The sequence below is a fragment of the Protopterus annectens genome, chromosome 2.part0 (genome assembly GCF_019279795.1).
Source record: "Protopterus annectens isolate FY-2018-M chromosome 2.part0, PAN1.0, whole genome shotgun sequence".
In the NCBI taxonomy this organism is placed as follows: Eukaryota; Metazoa; Chordata; order Ceratodontiformes; family Protopteridae; genus Protopterus; species Protopterus annectens.
In genome coordinates, this window is record NC_056728.1 from 198,469,012 (window position 1) to 198,485,636 (window position 16,625).

Consider the following 16,625-nt stretch of genomic DNA (forward strand, 5'->3'; position numbering starts at 1 on the left):
GGTCAATGTACCACCAACATACCCACCGCATTTGGGTTCAAGGAGGAGTACATTTAGAGTATACAAGCCATGTTCACTCATTACAGCATTCTATCATGATACCGCCAAAATTTGTCAATTTACAGCTGCTGAGTAAGGTTCCAAACAATATGCACAACAAGTACAAAAGTCAGTGGCTTAACGACCCAAACTGATATCTCATTCTAGGAATTATATTCATACAATGTGCTGAATTAATGTCCTATTCTCCACAATGCCTTAAATTCATCTTCCCTTCTCTGTATTGTGCTCATAAACTGCATTGAATTTACACTGAATTCTTTGAATTGCGTTAATATCATACACTAAATTCATGACCCATTCGGACTTATATAATGTGCTGAATTCATACTCCACACGAATCATACTCATATAATCTCTTGTATTCATGTCCCATTTTATGAGTTATATTCACATAATGCCTTGTATTCACACCACAACCTATGCAATTATGTGCATGCAGTGTGCTGAATTCACAGCTCTGTTCCATTCTATGAATTATGTTAGTCAAAACAATGCAAAGGATTGTACTTTGATAAACTGTCTAACTCCTAATGTAAAACAAAATGAAGCAAATTTAAATATATACTGAAGAATTGTTGAACAAGCTGAAACAGCTAGCATAATGCATAGATGTCAACCATGAGAATAACAGACAGCTAACTGAGGTAGTATCTGAAAAAAAGAAGAAAAAAATATATATATACACACACAAACAAACACACATACATATATATTTTTATATATATAGGTCCATTTCATGACTGAATCTCAAAACACTGAATTTCATTTGACTGAGACCACAATACCTAATTTTCAAAATACTGAAAACTCATTTGACTGAATCTCATAATACTGAAAGCTTACAATCCTGAATTTCAAAATACTGAATTTTAAGCCATAGGCATGCACACTTACAATACCAACAACGCTTTCCAAAACTTAAATCTAGAAACTGGACGATATAAAACCAAATTATGTGGGGGGGTTTGTGATCCCCACACCCTCCAACTAACTATATATATATATATATATATATATATATATATATATATATATGTATATACTAATCGTACTACAGTGGGGAAAAGGGCATATAACTGTTACTTACCTTACAGTACTGTACACATTGCCACTACTGCCAGGAGCACACAAAATATCCACCATATTACTTTCCATAAAAATGTAGAGAGACATACCCACATTTAGAAACACTACAACACTACCTTCCACGCTACTACTGGTATTCTGACAGTCGGCACTTAAAGTTACAGTAATTTTTTTTTATCACAAGCAAGTCACAGGTGAAGGGGAACACACATCACATCTACTGCTTAAAATTCAGTATTTTGAAATTCAGGATTGTAAGCTTTCAGTATAATGAGATTCAGTCAAATGAGTTTTCAGCATTTTGAAAATTAGGTATTGTGATCTCAGTATATAAGCCACTTATACTGAGAACCTGACCTGAAAAAACACCTTACGCACCTAAAACTTCAACCAAACAGGTTGTCCATATGCTAAGGCCAGGGGGAGGGAGGGCCGGTTGAAGACAAATTAAGTGAACTTTATCTGAAGTAATTTATTTAATTTGGTCTTCAACTTGTGGGACAGAGTCCCCAGCTACTAAACTCCTGGGTGGCCCTCATGGAAGGATATTCTGGAGCACAGCAGAACCAAATGCTGCTCTCCTTCTAGAGATCAAATCCAATTTGTAGTGAGAAATAAAGGTATGAGATGAGGACCAAGTAGCTTCAAAACAAATATCATCCAATGAGACTCTGGACCAAAAGGCTGCAGAAGTAGCCATTGACCTAGTGGAATGAGCTTTCACCTGACCCGGAGGAGACAAACCTTTATCCTTATAGACCCAAAGGATACACAAGGAAATCCACCTAGCGATAGTGACCTTAGAGATAGGTTTAATTAAGGGTACAAGATTTAATAAAACAGGTTGGCATTAATTGTTAGATTCCAAGGAAAAGAAATGGATTACTAAGCTGGGTGCTTTGTTTGCACCTGGACTAAATGAGCAATTTTAATTGAACCAATAGGACGTGATCTTGTCACTATTTAAATGCATCTTTTTAGTTTTTTCATTGTCACTGAGGAAGGCTGTTTGTGGTTTGCCAGCCGAAACCAGTCTGAGCTATTTTTGATGCTGTTTTGATAATAAATTATATTTTTTCACTGGATCCTATTTGGTTGCTGGCTTCTCTTTGTGGACTTGATTTGTGGTTGTTGCTGGGCAACTTTCCTACGTGCAGGAGCTATTTTTTTGATTGGCAAACTTTGTTCTTCTTCCTGCTGGGGGCTTTGGATCCGATGCTGGCTGCATGTTTAATCTGCAGCCCTTAAAATATCCTTTTCATGCGGATTTACGTTCCTATTTTTGGTATTATACTTTTTTGGATGCCATCAGGGTTGTCGTTGTACCCAGGAATTCGGTGTTTGATTGTTTGGGGTTTTCGAGTGCTCTTTTTAGCTTTGCTCACGTGCGTATGGCGTGTAACTGGTCTATGGTTTTGAACAACTGAATCTAGACTTTAATCATCTTCTTTTGAGCTTAAAGCAGTCCAAATTTGGGCTATTTATTTACAACAACAGTCGAGAAGTACTGGTGGGAGTCCTATTTACGACGCGGATTTCATTTTCCTTTTGGTTTTGTTAATCCAGCAAGTCGCATATGTGAGCTTGGCGTCCGCCATTACCGACAACTACGCATATTGGATTTATGCACATTTTGCCTGTATTGGTAGTTATTTACCTTCTTTTTTCTTTTGGGAACTGCTACGTGGTTTTACTTGATAATTGAGCCACACATCTTCATGTTTTTGCTACAAGTGACTTGTATTTTCAAGGTACTCTTTATCCATTTTTTTGGGCTGTGATTTATAATATGAATAACCGACATCTTGGGTTAGCATAAGCAGTTGGCAGCTGGCTTGGCATTTGCTTTAAACATCTACGGTTTTCTGGTTCGAACGATCATTCTTTTGGGCAGTTAATTAAAATTGCTATGTGGTTTGCCTAACATGAGACTATTTTCATCTTTTTGGGCAAGGAATCCATCTCGTTATACAAGGTACTGTGTAACTACCATTTGTTTATTTTATCCAGCCATTTTTTGGAAACGCAGAGACCTTTTGGCCCTATTTTCAAACAATCTTTGATATCAGCATTTTGGGACTAAAGGACTATAGGGAATTTGTTCAATGTGTTTTTTCTCTTTCACTGGATACCAGTGGTTTTGGACAGACCTTTTACAGATGTATGGACTTGTTTATAACTTTGCAGTTCATAACTCAATGTTTTTTGTTCACTAAATTGCTTGTCTCTATTATGGAGGCTAGGTTTTATTGTGTCCTATGATTTTGTGATTTGGTGATACTAACAAGCTTTTGCAGGTTAAATACAACTATCTATTCATTGTAGCTTTATAGAATAGATACTAGAATTAACGAACTGATTCATTTGATTATTTTTTCTATTGTGATATGATCATCCTTTTGATTCACATTATATTTAACACCTTATGTATAATTGATGCTTGTCGTTTGTTCTAGCTACTTTCAGTATTGTCTGATTTTACACTGATTTATGTTCAGCTCATAGGGTACCATTAATGACTTGGGTGTTGTTTATATACATCGTTGTGTATCATCTTTAGTCTAATTAGAACAATCAATATTAGATGATTATTTATTCACACCCAATGATCATATGAATAATTTGAACTCTGTATATCCTTATGGTTTATTACAAGTGTGTATGTACTATTTGGTCAGACTACTGGTTTATCAAAAGTGTTTGTATCAGTATATTACTAGATTGCATTGGTAGATGCTTTATTTAGTAACATTACTTGGGATTGGGTTTGTCTGAAAATCATTGGGTCAATGTGGGAAGTTACACATTTTTGTGTCTTTCATTACATATAGTTTTCAATATTGTTGCATATTATATCTTTTCTGGATAAGTTTTTTTCTTATCCAGGGAATTACATAGGCCCAGATATGTGAAAAGTTTTATTGTGTACAACTGTCATTCATGGATGTTTATTGTAAGCAATACAATTGAAATATTATATCAGTTATTATTTGTAACCTAGACCAGGGCTGTTTTTGGAATCGTCAGAGTTGGATTCAGGATTCATTCTCTCAATTTTGGGGACATCATTTTTTATATTATATATATTTCTTGATATATTTTTGACATCATTGCACAGTCCGTTTCGATATTTAGATTATATATTCAATTTGGTTGATTAATGGGAACGTAGCATTTCTAGACAGGAATTTGTTGTCTTTTATAGCTACTATTGTTCCTTATTTTTGACGTGGCATATATCTTTTATACAGCCATCATTGTCATTTGACCAAAAAATATAAATAATGGATCTTCTAAATTTGGTCTCAGGGCTCTCTGCAGACAGAGCAGATTTGAGTGCATTTGGTGTTGGCCCAGGGCCAAGTGGCAACAATTCTAATGACTCCTTAGTACCTGAAACAACATGTAGTTTGGCTTTTGAGAACTTATATAAACATTTAAAGTTGTTAAGATCTAACATCTGGCACTCCAAACTTTTTAAAGCCTATATCGTGAAAGGTATTACACCAAGGGGTCTTAGAATTAGAATCCAACCACATGTAGGGCAGGTTGATGAAGAACTTAACCAGCAATGGTCGAAAATTCAGCAGCATGCTACTATGTCATTTGTTGAAGCTTTGGACAAATATTATGACAGAATAATTGATTCAGAAATAAATATAGTTATGGATTTGTGCAATGATGTGAAAAAATTTGAAGGTGAAATATTTTTTTAAGAAAAATCTCAATAAAGTTACTAATGATCTCACCAATCTTGAAGAGCAGTTGAAATCCAAGAAAATAAAGAAATTTAAATGTGATTTAAATGATTATCAAGGCTCCAACCCTTTCAGTTTTCCATCCAAACAAGTTTGTTTTACCCCTTATCTGGGTAAAACACCTAGAAGGAAGAGACCCAGATTGATTTTACGGAACAAAAATAATACAGATGGGTCATCCACTGATCTGTCTTCATTTACAGACAGTGACATGCAGCCAGCATCGGATCTCCCAAACCCCAAAAGAATACAGGGTTTCGCCCCTTTAGGGGGAAGTACAAGCGTGGAGGCAGGAAACACAAAAAGAGTAGAGGATATTCAGGGTCTGTTACAAATGGTAACACAGAAGTAAGCATTGATAATTCAAATGTTCTCAACTTGTCTGATTTTACCTTGTCATCAATACAGCTGGCCGTTCTCAATAAAGGCTTAAATTTCATCCCTGATTTTGTTACTTCTGAAGATCATTTGGTTCAGGACGTATTGTCATTTTGTAGAAGTGTAAATTTGAAATTACAGTTTGGGGATGGGGATACAAGTTATGATCAAAACAAATTTATTTATCATAAATCTAAGTATCTTCCACCAATGCATCCTGTTGTACATTTATTTCAGAACATGATTCTCAAAGATCTACACTTTTACAGTTCAGAGACTCGTTTTAAATCTAATAATCTATCACTTAGGGAGAAACAAGCCATTGAGGAATTACAACAAAACAAGGATCTGGTTATCATCTCAGCAGATAATGGTGGGGCTGTAGTGGTCATGAATTGGTCAGACTATGACAAGGAGGCAATGAAACAACTATCCAACAAAAGACACTATGCTGAAATGTGTCTGAATCCTACGCATAGATTCAAACAACAAATTGATGAATTTATGACTATTGCTAGGGACACTGGCCTCATAACTAGTTCTACTTTACAACAATTGACAATCAATGACCCTATTAACCAATACATTTACTTCCTTCCTAAAATTCACAAAGACCCTGTACACCCACCAGGTAGACCCATTGTTTCTGGCAGGGGTTACCTCACAGAACCATTATCCTTGTTTCTAACCAAACATCTTAAGCCTTTGTTGACCCATGTTCGTTCTCGACTACAAGATACAACAGAATTTTTACAGATTACATCTGAGGCACAATTGGAATCTGGTTGGTTGATGTGCACATTGGACGTTAGCTCCTTGTACACAAATATACCACATTCAGCAGGATTGGAGGCTTTAGCTTATTGGCTTAAGATTGCCCACATTTATGAAGAGGATTTCAATTCTTTTCTTGTTGGCTTGGCAGAACTTGTTCTAACTAGCAATGTCTTTTTCTATTGAGACATTTGTTTTTGGCAAATTAAAGGTACAGCAATGGGAGCATCTTTTGCTCCCATTTATGCTGACCTTTTTATGGCATACATAGAGGAACATATCATTTATAACACTAGTCATAACATATTTTCGCCAGAAATCGACATTTGGAGGCGGTATTTGGATGATTGCTGGATGGTGTGGAGGGCTGATGTTGAATACTTAACTGAATTTGTTTCATACTTGAATGATAATATATGGGGCATTGAGTTCACTATCAATTATCATGCTGAAACAATTACGTTTCTTGATGTCCTGATCACCAGACAACAAGATCATACTCTTAGTACTCAGGTATTCAGAAAATATCCGGAATACAACAGTCCTTCATGCCTCCAGTTTTTATCCACCGCATATTGCCAAAAACATACCCAAGTCCCAATTTATACGTTTAAAACGTATATGTTCCCAGCAGGATGTCTTTGAGAAAGACAGACGTGATTTAATTAATAGATTTCATGACAGGGGCTATCCGATGGGACACGTTCTTGCTGCTAGCAATTGGGTAAATTCTTTACCCAAGGAGCATTTTCTCCAGTACAAAGCCAAAGATCAGAGGACTGCACAGCCATTAAGGTTTGTCACAACTTATGCTAGAAACTCAAATTTACTTATGGACAGTGTTCAGAAAAACTGGAACATTTTGTCCAATATTCCTGAATTATCAGATGTATTACCTGAAAAATGTTTATTTTCTTTTCGGACAGGTAAAAACTTGGCTTCATATTTTAATCATTATAAACACACACACTTTACCAGTAGTACTGATTCAGTACAAACTACTTTGACTGGGGAAAGGTTAGTGGGTTGTTACCCATGTAGTCACTGTAGTAATTGTGACAACATTTTCAAATCAAAGGTATTTACAAGCAGGAATTGTTCTAAAGTCTATGAAATTTAATTTTTTGCAAATTGTAGCAGTGAATGGTTAAGTTATCTGGCAACATGTAGTTGTGGTTCATTTTATGTTGGCCAAACTTCTCGGCCCTTAAGACTGCGTATTTCTGAACACATGAGCAACATTAAAAATAAGAAGATTAATAATGCTCTATATAAACATACCACCAAACATCATGCTGCTAAATTTTCTTTTATGATTATTGATTTAATTAAGGGTACAAGATTTAATAAAACAGGTTGGCATTCTTTGTTAGATTCCAAGGAAAAGGTGCTTTGTTTGCACCTGGACTAAATGAGCAATTTTAACTGAACCAATAGGACGTGATCTTGTCACTATTTAAATGCATCTTTTTAGTTTTTTCATTGTCACTGAGGAAGGCTGTGTGTGGTTTGCCGGAAGAAACCGGTCTGAGCTATTTTTGATGCTGTTTTGATAATAAATTATATTTTTTCAATGGATCCTATTTGGTTGCTGGCTTCTCTTTGTGGTCTCAGTATATATGCCACTTATACTGAGAACCCGACCTGAAAAAACACCTTACGCACCTAAAACTTCAGCCAAACAGGTTGCCCATATGCTAAGGCCAGGGGGAGGGAGGGCCGGTTGAAGACAAATTAAGTGAACTACTCAGATGGAACGTTATGGTGAGTACATAACTTCTTTATCTGAAGTAATTTATTTAATTTGGTCTTCAACTTGTGGGACAGAGTCCCCAGCTACTAAACTCCTGGGTGGCCCTCATGGAAGGATATTCTGGAGCACAGCAGAACCAAATGCTGCTCTCCTTCTAGAAATCAAATCCAATTTGTAGTGAGAAATAAAGGTATGAGATGAGGACCAAGTAGCTTCAAAACAAATATCATCCAATGAGACTCTGGACCAAAAGGCTGCAGAAGTAGCCATTGACCTAGTGGAATGAGCTTTCACCTGACCCGGAGGAGACAAACCTTTATCCTTATAGACCCAAAGGATACACAAGGAAATCCACCTAGCGATAGTGACCTTAGAGATAGGTTTATCCAAAAAGTGTTTAGAGAAGGACACAAACAATTGATCAGATTTACGAAAGGTTCTAGTCCTGTGTAAATAAAATCGTAACTGTCTACGAACATCCAGCAAGTGGAGTCTGTATTCCATTTTGTTGGCAAAATTTGCAAAGAAAACAGGTAAGTTAATGGTCCGACTGATGTTAACTTGTGATGCCACTTTGGGAAGAAAGGATGGATTGGTACGAAAGGAAACCCTAACCTTATGGAAAATCATATATGGAACTTTAACAGACAAAACTTGCAGTTCTGAAACCCTTTTAGCAGAGGTGATAGCCACTAGAAATGCTGTTTTCCAAGACAAAAAACTTAAGATCCGTGGTTGCTGCAGGTTCAAATGGCAGAGCGACCAAAGCTTGAAGAACCATAGTAATGTCCCATGGGGGAACAGGATCCTTGACCGGGTGCGTAATAGGAAAGTACCTTTAATAAAGGCTTTACACAGTCTGGAGGAGGCTAGAGAAGCAGAATTCCCACCCACATGAAAATGAGAGATGGCAGCTAATTGAACCTTGACAATACAGGAGCTTGCTCCTTGTTGAAAAATCTTTACTAAGAAGTCGAGAATGGCAGAAACAGGAGTCGTGAAAGGGTCTAAACTCCCTTGAGAACCCAAAAGGAAAAACGTTTCCATTTGCTGCGGTAAATCTTCCTGGTGGAAGACTTATGAGCTGCCACCAGAATAGACCTGACTGAAGAGGATAATCCAGGAGTCCTAGCAATTAAGGGAACTGAGACAGCCAAGCCGTGAGCTTCAAACTGTCCAGTCTCAGATGAGGAATCCCCAAGGGGTGTGAAATAAGATCCTGAATGGGATCCAAGGTGGAGCCAGAAGATGACACCAAAGGAAGGGAAACCATACCTGGCGAGGCCAAAACAGAGCAATGAGGATCACTTTGCTCCCCAGTCGACAAGCTTTCTGTAGAAACCTCGGAATAAGAGGTACTGTAGGGTAAGCATACAGAAGACTGGAGGCCAAGCATGGACTACAGCATCTCTGGGGGACTCCCCTGGCTGGGAGTTTAGAGCAAAGAACTCGCTGCATTTTGCGTTGGAAGGAGATGTGAAGAAAGCGCAGCAAGGCTGACTCCACTCCAGAAAGATCTGCTCTGCTACTGAAGGACTCAGAGACCACTCATAAGGCATCAGTATAGTCCAACTTAACCTGTCCGCTGGGATGTTGGACCGTCCCTAAATGTGTGTCGCTATCAGAAAGTGACTGGTGGAGATTGCCCATTCCCAAACTCTCATGGCCTCGCGAAAAAGGAGGTAAGAGCTGATCCCTCCAGGTTTGTTGACATACCGGACCACCGACATGTTGTCTGATATAACTGCAATGGTACCCAGAGGGAGAAAGGCATGAAGGACCTGCAACTCCAAAAGGACCTCCATCATCTCCAGAACATTTATATGCAAACTGGTCTTGACAGGGGACCACAGGCCTTGGACTGTCCTGCCCGAACAATGCCCCCCCCCCCCCACCCAAGTTGTGAGGCATCCATGGTCACTGTGGCTTGGACAGGGGCTGGAACAAAAGTTTGTCACTCCAGGATTTCCAGAGAGTACATCCACCAAAGAAGAGATGACCTGCAGACTTGAGTGAGGTGTACTGGATACGATAATGGAAGATCCAACACGGACCATTGCACCGCTAGAGTCCACTGTAGTACTCACATGTGTAACCGGGCACATGGAAGAAGCATTATGGTCGCTGCCATAGAACCTAGGGTCCTCAAAACTGATTCTGCCAAAGGAAGATGAGAATGGCAGATCACGGAAACATGCATCCTCAAGTTTCGAACTCTCTCCGTGGTCAGGAAGATTTTGCACTGTAGTGTGTCGATCTGTGTCCCAATGTAGTCTATCACCTGGACAGGATTTAGAAGTGATTTGGATGCCTTGATTGCAATCCCCAAGTGAAGTTGAAGCTTTAGGAAATAATCCCTGGTTTGACAAAGTAGATGCCTGGTGGGAGCAGTGAGGAGCCAATTGTCCAGGTACGGGTAGACCTGAATGCCCTGAAGCTTCAGGTGAGCCGCTACTACTGCCATATCCCTTTGGTGAACACACTGGGAGGTGCGTTGAGACCAAAGGGTAGGGCTCGAAATTGGTAATGACTTGACTCCTAGCCGGAAGCGGAGGAACCTCCTGGAGCTTCTGTGCATCTTTATGTGACAGCAGGCATCCTGGATGTCTAACGAGCACATCCAGTCGCACTCTTGCAGGTACTGCATGATGGACTGTAATATGACCATCCGGAATTTTTCTTTGGCAACTGACAGGTTCAGGGTAGATAGGTCCAGAATGGGTCTTATGTCTCCCATTTTCTTTGGCAACAAAAAGAACCTGGAATAAATGCCCGATCCAGACTAATCTGGGGGGGGGGGGGACAGTTTTGATGGCTCGTTTCTCTAGCAGCTTGGAAATTTCCAGTGCTGCTGCCTCCCTTTGTGTGGGTGGTACATCTGGAAGGTGTTTGGGAGGAACCACAAAAGAGATTGAGTATCCTCTGAATATGATCTGAAGCACCCAGCGGTCTGATGTTACGGACTCCCATGCCACCAGGTGCAACGACAATCGACCCCCGACTGCCTCCAGAGTAGAGCAGTCAGGCAACCCCTTAGGGTTGTTGCCCGGGCCCGTCTGAGAATGGTTCTCGAGATGCAAAATTCCTAGGACCCCCTCTGCCTCTGACCAGCATCTATCCTGTCCCCCTCTGCCTCTGGGGGAGGAAGAGCCCAAGTGTCCCGGAAATGCTAAGACTTTCAGAACCACATCTTCTTTTGCCCTCGCTGATTCCAGGAAAAGGATCTTTGAGGGTTTGAGAAGTGGATCCTGGCGGCAGACAGTGTCTTCCCACCTTTCTCACTTTAGACCAAAGTCTATTTGATGGTCTTACCAAAAAGGGTAGAGCTGTCATAAGGAGCATTGGCAAAAGATGCCTTGAAAGTTTCCAAAAACTGACATAATCTGAGCCAGGTGTTGCACCTCATGGACACACCAGACCCAGCTGCCCTAGTTGCTCCTTCAGTAGCATGTGAATGGAGTCGCATGGATGTACTGGAAACTGCTTTTAAAGTGACCATCCTCGCGAAGAACGTGTCTCTGTCCTCCTGCATCATGGACTTAGGGGGAGACTCAGCCAGTTCCCTGACCAGGTCACACTGTAGTCTAGTAACGTGGGCCAGGTAGTTCAGTGTCCTGATGGAAAAGGTCGCTGAAGCATAAACCCGCTTCCCTTAGCGGTCCATCATGTGAGACTCTCGTTCAGGGGGATGAACCAAGGAACTCTCCTGGGCTAGTTCCTTTTTAGTGGCTGCTGCTACCTCCATAGCATCGACAAGGGAGCCTTTGTTCCACACTGGTCTATCTGAGGGTGGACTCAAGATTCTGTCTGGACGTTTCGGGATTGGTTCCATGCTGTCTGGCTCCTTTCAGGCCCATGAGGTGACCAGGTCCACCAAGAGATCTGCGAGAGGGGACATCCAGGAAGTAGATGGGCCCATGCCGAAAGCCTCCAGGAACAACAGATTCACCAGAGGAAGGTTTGGGGGCAGACCACCCCCCCCCCTCCGCTGGCGTAGGATTTCCATGATGTCTCCAAAGGAGACATCCTTGGAAAGTGATCTGGGGGAGCCTTCCCCATCATCCAAATCCGTGTCCTCGGTCAGGGACTTGGAGGAGTCCAAGTGCCTCCTCTTACACACATGCCCCACAGGCATATGTGTAAGAGAAGTCTAAGTATCTCCTCTTAGACACATGCCTGTGAGGCACATCTCCAGTGGGGCTCTCCAGGGGAACTCGCAAGCCACTTGTTCCTCGGGGGGAATTGCCTGGGGCTCCTCAAGCAAGGGCTGTCCCTCTGGTAAAACGATGGGATTCGTAGACAGAGCCAAGGGAGTCGAGGTGGAGTCTGAGGAAATAGTCAAGGGTCTCAATCCAGTGGAGATAACCCTTTCTACCACGTCAAATGCCAAGGGAGCATGAGCCTCCTGGGCCACCATTAAGGAAACCGCTCTCCCCGAATCCGACGTGAGAATCAGAGCAGGGCCCAAAGTGGACAGAGCTCCGAGGGGGGAACTAGGCCTGACAACATCAGAGCCAATGGAAAAAGTTCCGCTCCCTCAGATCCAACACCCAGGCTCCGGCTCCGAGAGCCACTCGGATCTTAACTGGTCAGATCCGACATGCTTCAGGCAGCTGCCGGCATCAATGAGACAGGTACCATTGGCGCTGACCCCCTATGGCCATCCTCGGATCCAAGTACTCCAAACCCAGTGGACGGATTGGAGAAGGAGAAATTGGCGTGAAGAAAGGAAGCAAGCTCCCCCCCTCCAGAGGGAGAGGGGGCCGGCAAGTCTCCCGTCTGGATCTGAGTACGAATGAACCTCCTCATCATTTTAGCCATGTCGATTTCAGATAAGCTTTGGGTGGACCTCGACGAGGCCACAGACTCCAACCTTGCGGGTCGAGGAACTGAGGACCTACATGGTGGTTGCGGCTTCTCCAGCTCCGGGGAAAATCTCGGAGATCAGAGTCGAGGGGAGTCACGGATCCTAGACTGACTCTTGGTGGGAGAAGAAGCAGAAAGGTCTGGGGACCTTTTACGTTTTTCTGACCTGTGCTGCCTCTTCTGTGCTCCATTTCCATAGGCTTAGAAATGGGAGGTTGAGTCCCAGCCTGGGAGGGAGGAGTAGTAAGGACAAGAGAGGAAGGAGAGGCAGTCACAGCAGCCACTGTGACTGAAGCAGTGGAAGAGGTAGCCGCCTCATTAGTGGGTAGAAGGCCTTTCAGGGCCAACTTAGCCCATCTAGCCTTAATAGCACGTGGGTTAAAACCTGTGCAAATAGTACAGTCTATACTTAAATGTGCTACACCCAAGCACATAACGCAAAGAGTGTGGCCATCGGCTGGTGACAATTTGTGGCCACACTCAGTGCACCTCTTAAAGACTGGCTTGAGGTCAGCCATGTCTCTACAGAAGAAAACAGCACACAACAAGAGAAGGAAAAAAGAGAAAAACAAACTATTTCCTACTCGGACCCATTCACCACACACTCAAAGGCGCACAGAACACTGAGGGGGGAGGGGAAGCAACACACTCTAACTAACGAACACTGATAAACTACAGAAAAAGCCCTAAAACATGATGCACCAGTGAGGGGAGGAGGAGCGAGAACCTACACTAACAGTTAACACTCAAACAACTATGAAAAAAACTGCTTACTTATCAAAAAACCCAACTCACAAACTCGGAGCTCAGGATCATGATGCTTCAGGCAAGCTGCGGCAAATGAGATCTGGGAGTTGGAAGGTAGTATAGGTGTATTATGGGTAAAGGGAGGAACTTGGAGCTGGCTCAAATCCAAAATGGATCAGGTACCCACAGGTTGAAGACCAAATGAAGTAAACTACTTCAGAGTCTCCTTCTAAGAGCTTGAAACAAAAATAAGTCTTGAAACAAAAACATATTTTGTGAACACTGATTAGGTATGGAATAACAGTGAATGGTTTGAAGGAGTACAAGAACCTCCTCTGCCAAAAGAGTAAAAACATACCCTACATGAGCTCCCCAACTCCTCACCTTGTTGCATTCAGCAGAATAAAGAAGGGACCTCAGTCTCCAATCCCAACAGACAGGTCAATCTCCTGGGTGGCTTCACATCTGGGAGGTTCTTACCAGACAATACTCCGAAATCCACACAGCCATGACAAGAACTGATGGAGCAGCCTAAGTGCTCCATCAGCATGCTTGCTTTTCCAAATATGTGAATGGTGGACTGATGCCTTTGCCGTTGGCTTTCAGATAGATTTGCAGCATCTCTCTGTACAGGAGCTATAAAAGCAAGTGCTTGACTGCTAGTTTAGGGAGCACACAATGAGCTGGTTACAGGCCAAGTTTAGGGGGTGGTGCTTGCACAGCCCTTCTGCACACCCTTGTCCAGGGAAGTTCAGCTGCCCTGAGACAATCAACAGCTGTGCTGGGCTTCCCAGCCCACCAAAAAAGCATGCATCACCAAGACCTGCAATAGGGCTGGATGCAAAAAAGATAGAACCACACTGAAACCATGGAGGTTTATCTAAAACCACTAGAAGTGTCACTGAGCATGTGGTAATTCTGCACCATCTGATGCCTTACAGTCAACTGCAGCATTCTCATCCCCAGGACTTCATGGGTGCAGTTAATATCATGCCCATAATGTTATGTTATTTTATTACAGTATTTAAGTGTCTTTAAATTAAATATTGACCATGGGATGGGTAAGGTTAGTCTAGCACCAAATGAGATAGGTTAATTAAAGCGCCAAAAGGAAACTGGTTAGGCTTAAAATGGCTTGCAAGGCAGCTAGGCTAGTACCTACATATTAATGTTTTCTTAAGCAGTGAATATAATCTATAACAACAAAATAATATTCTAGTGAGACTTGGAGAAAACAGGTGATATGAATGAGTGGGACATAGAAAGGCTGTATGGTGACATGAACTAGTGGGACATGAGAAGGATGGATGGTGACATGAGCTTGTGTGAAGTGAAGATAAGTTAGAGAAAGCTTATATAAACTCTTAAGAGTAATCTGCAAACAACCAACAAACCACCAAATGAGATAGGTTAATTCAAGCACCAAAAGAAAATTGGTTAGGCTTAAAATGGCTTGCAAGGGCAGCTAGGCTAGTACCTACATATTAATGTTTAATGACCTTAGAAGATGAATTGTGTAGAAGATCATCACAGGAGGTCTTTAAAGTACACAAAATCAAGACTGTGGCATGAATGAGTGGGACATGGGGATGGATGGTGATATGAATGAGTGGAACATGTGAAGGACAGATGGTGACATGAATGAGTGGGACATGTGAAGGATGGATAGTGATGTGAATGAGTGGGACATGTAAAGGATGGTTGGTGACATGAATGAGTGGGATATGTGAAGGATGGATGGTGACATGAATGAGTGGGATATGTGAAGGATCTCGGGCTTACTTCCCTCCCCTACTCTACCCCCATTCCCACCCACCCCTGACACAATTTCCTTTATACCATCCACTCCCTCCCCTTCCTCCTCCAACTGTCCAGTAATAAACAACTTCCTGTCAACCCAAACTATTCTTCACTTCCTGTCCCCCAGTATATCCTACTCCTCCCACTACAGCTAATAACCACCTACCTATATACCATATCTCTTTTCCTCTCTCTACTTTACTCCCTACAATCACCACTCCTCTTATTCAACAACTACCTAACTAAAATGCAATATGTCATTCTAACTTCCCTGCTCCTCTTTCTCCTAAACACGCAGACCTCATACCATACTCACCCCCCATCAATCAAGCACTTCATCCTCCTATACCTTAAAAACTTCAAACATCCATTTTATTCCATCCTACTTTAATATCTCCCCAGCTCTGTTCAACCTCCCCAACTGTTACCTAAGAAGATCTACCAGATTAGATATATCCCCCAACTTATAAACCTAGGTCCAAACTGTTCAAACTACACCAATCTACCTTCCTAGTCACAGTACCTAATAATAACTTACTTACCTCAGGTAACATCCAGCCCAACCCTGGTCCCACCCACTCTGGACCTAATTTCACATCCCCACTCTCCTCTACCTCCGCACTAAACCATACCATCTCCTATTCTCACAAGTTTCCCAACCTTCCAAACATCTCTCCCCCATCTACCATACCCAACCCAACTCCACCTAAATACCTATCCATATACTCTCTAAACATACAAAGTCTAACCAATAAAATCACTGAGCTTCATGCTTGGATTGCCCAGAAAACCCCCCACATACTATGCCTATCTGAAACCTGGCTTAAGCAACATGTTACAAACAATGAATTTCTCCCACCAGGCTACAATATTTATCATTTAGACAGACTATCTAAAAAGGGGGGGGGGTAGTGTTGCCATCCTTCACTCAAACAACCTACAGCTCTCTCCATTCCCCTCACCTATCCCTGATTTTCATCCTGCTGAACTTCTCATCACTAACTGCCATCTTAATCCTCCCAAGAAAATAGCCATTTCCTCAATCTATATCCCCCCAGGAAATAACTTAAGCACCTTAGAGAAAATCCTCTCCTGGTTTTCCCAAAACATACCCTGCAAAACCCTCATTTTAGGTGATACTAACCTGGACTGGGCCAAACTCAAAACTTATTCCCCTCAAGATAGCATTAATCTGCATGGTTTTCACCAACCTGTAACCTCTCCCACCAGAATCCATAAAAACTCATTATCCAGCTCCATAATTGACTGGATACTAACTCCCCTAATCTGTATCACCAACCCTCTACACTACCAACTCACCTTAGTGACCACCTATCGACCTCTATTTTTAGATATACCTCCCCACCAAATAAATCAAACCTGTTCAGACACTGCCGTAA

At 41.8% G+C, this 16,625-nt stretch overlaps 1 protein-coding gene across 4 annotated transcripts in view; it reads right to left on the bottom strand.

Moving 5' to 3' along the window:
- Nucleotides 1–16,625, bottom strand: part of BIN1 (bridging integrator 1) — a 2,421,789-nt gene that overhangs the window by 490,956 nt on the left and 1,914,208 nt on the right. The gene's annotated exons all lie outside the window — the stretch shown is intronic.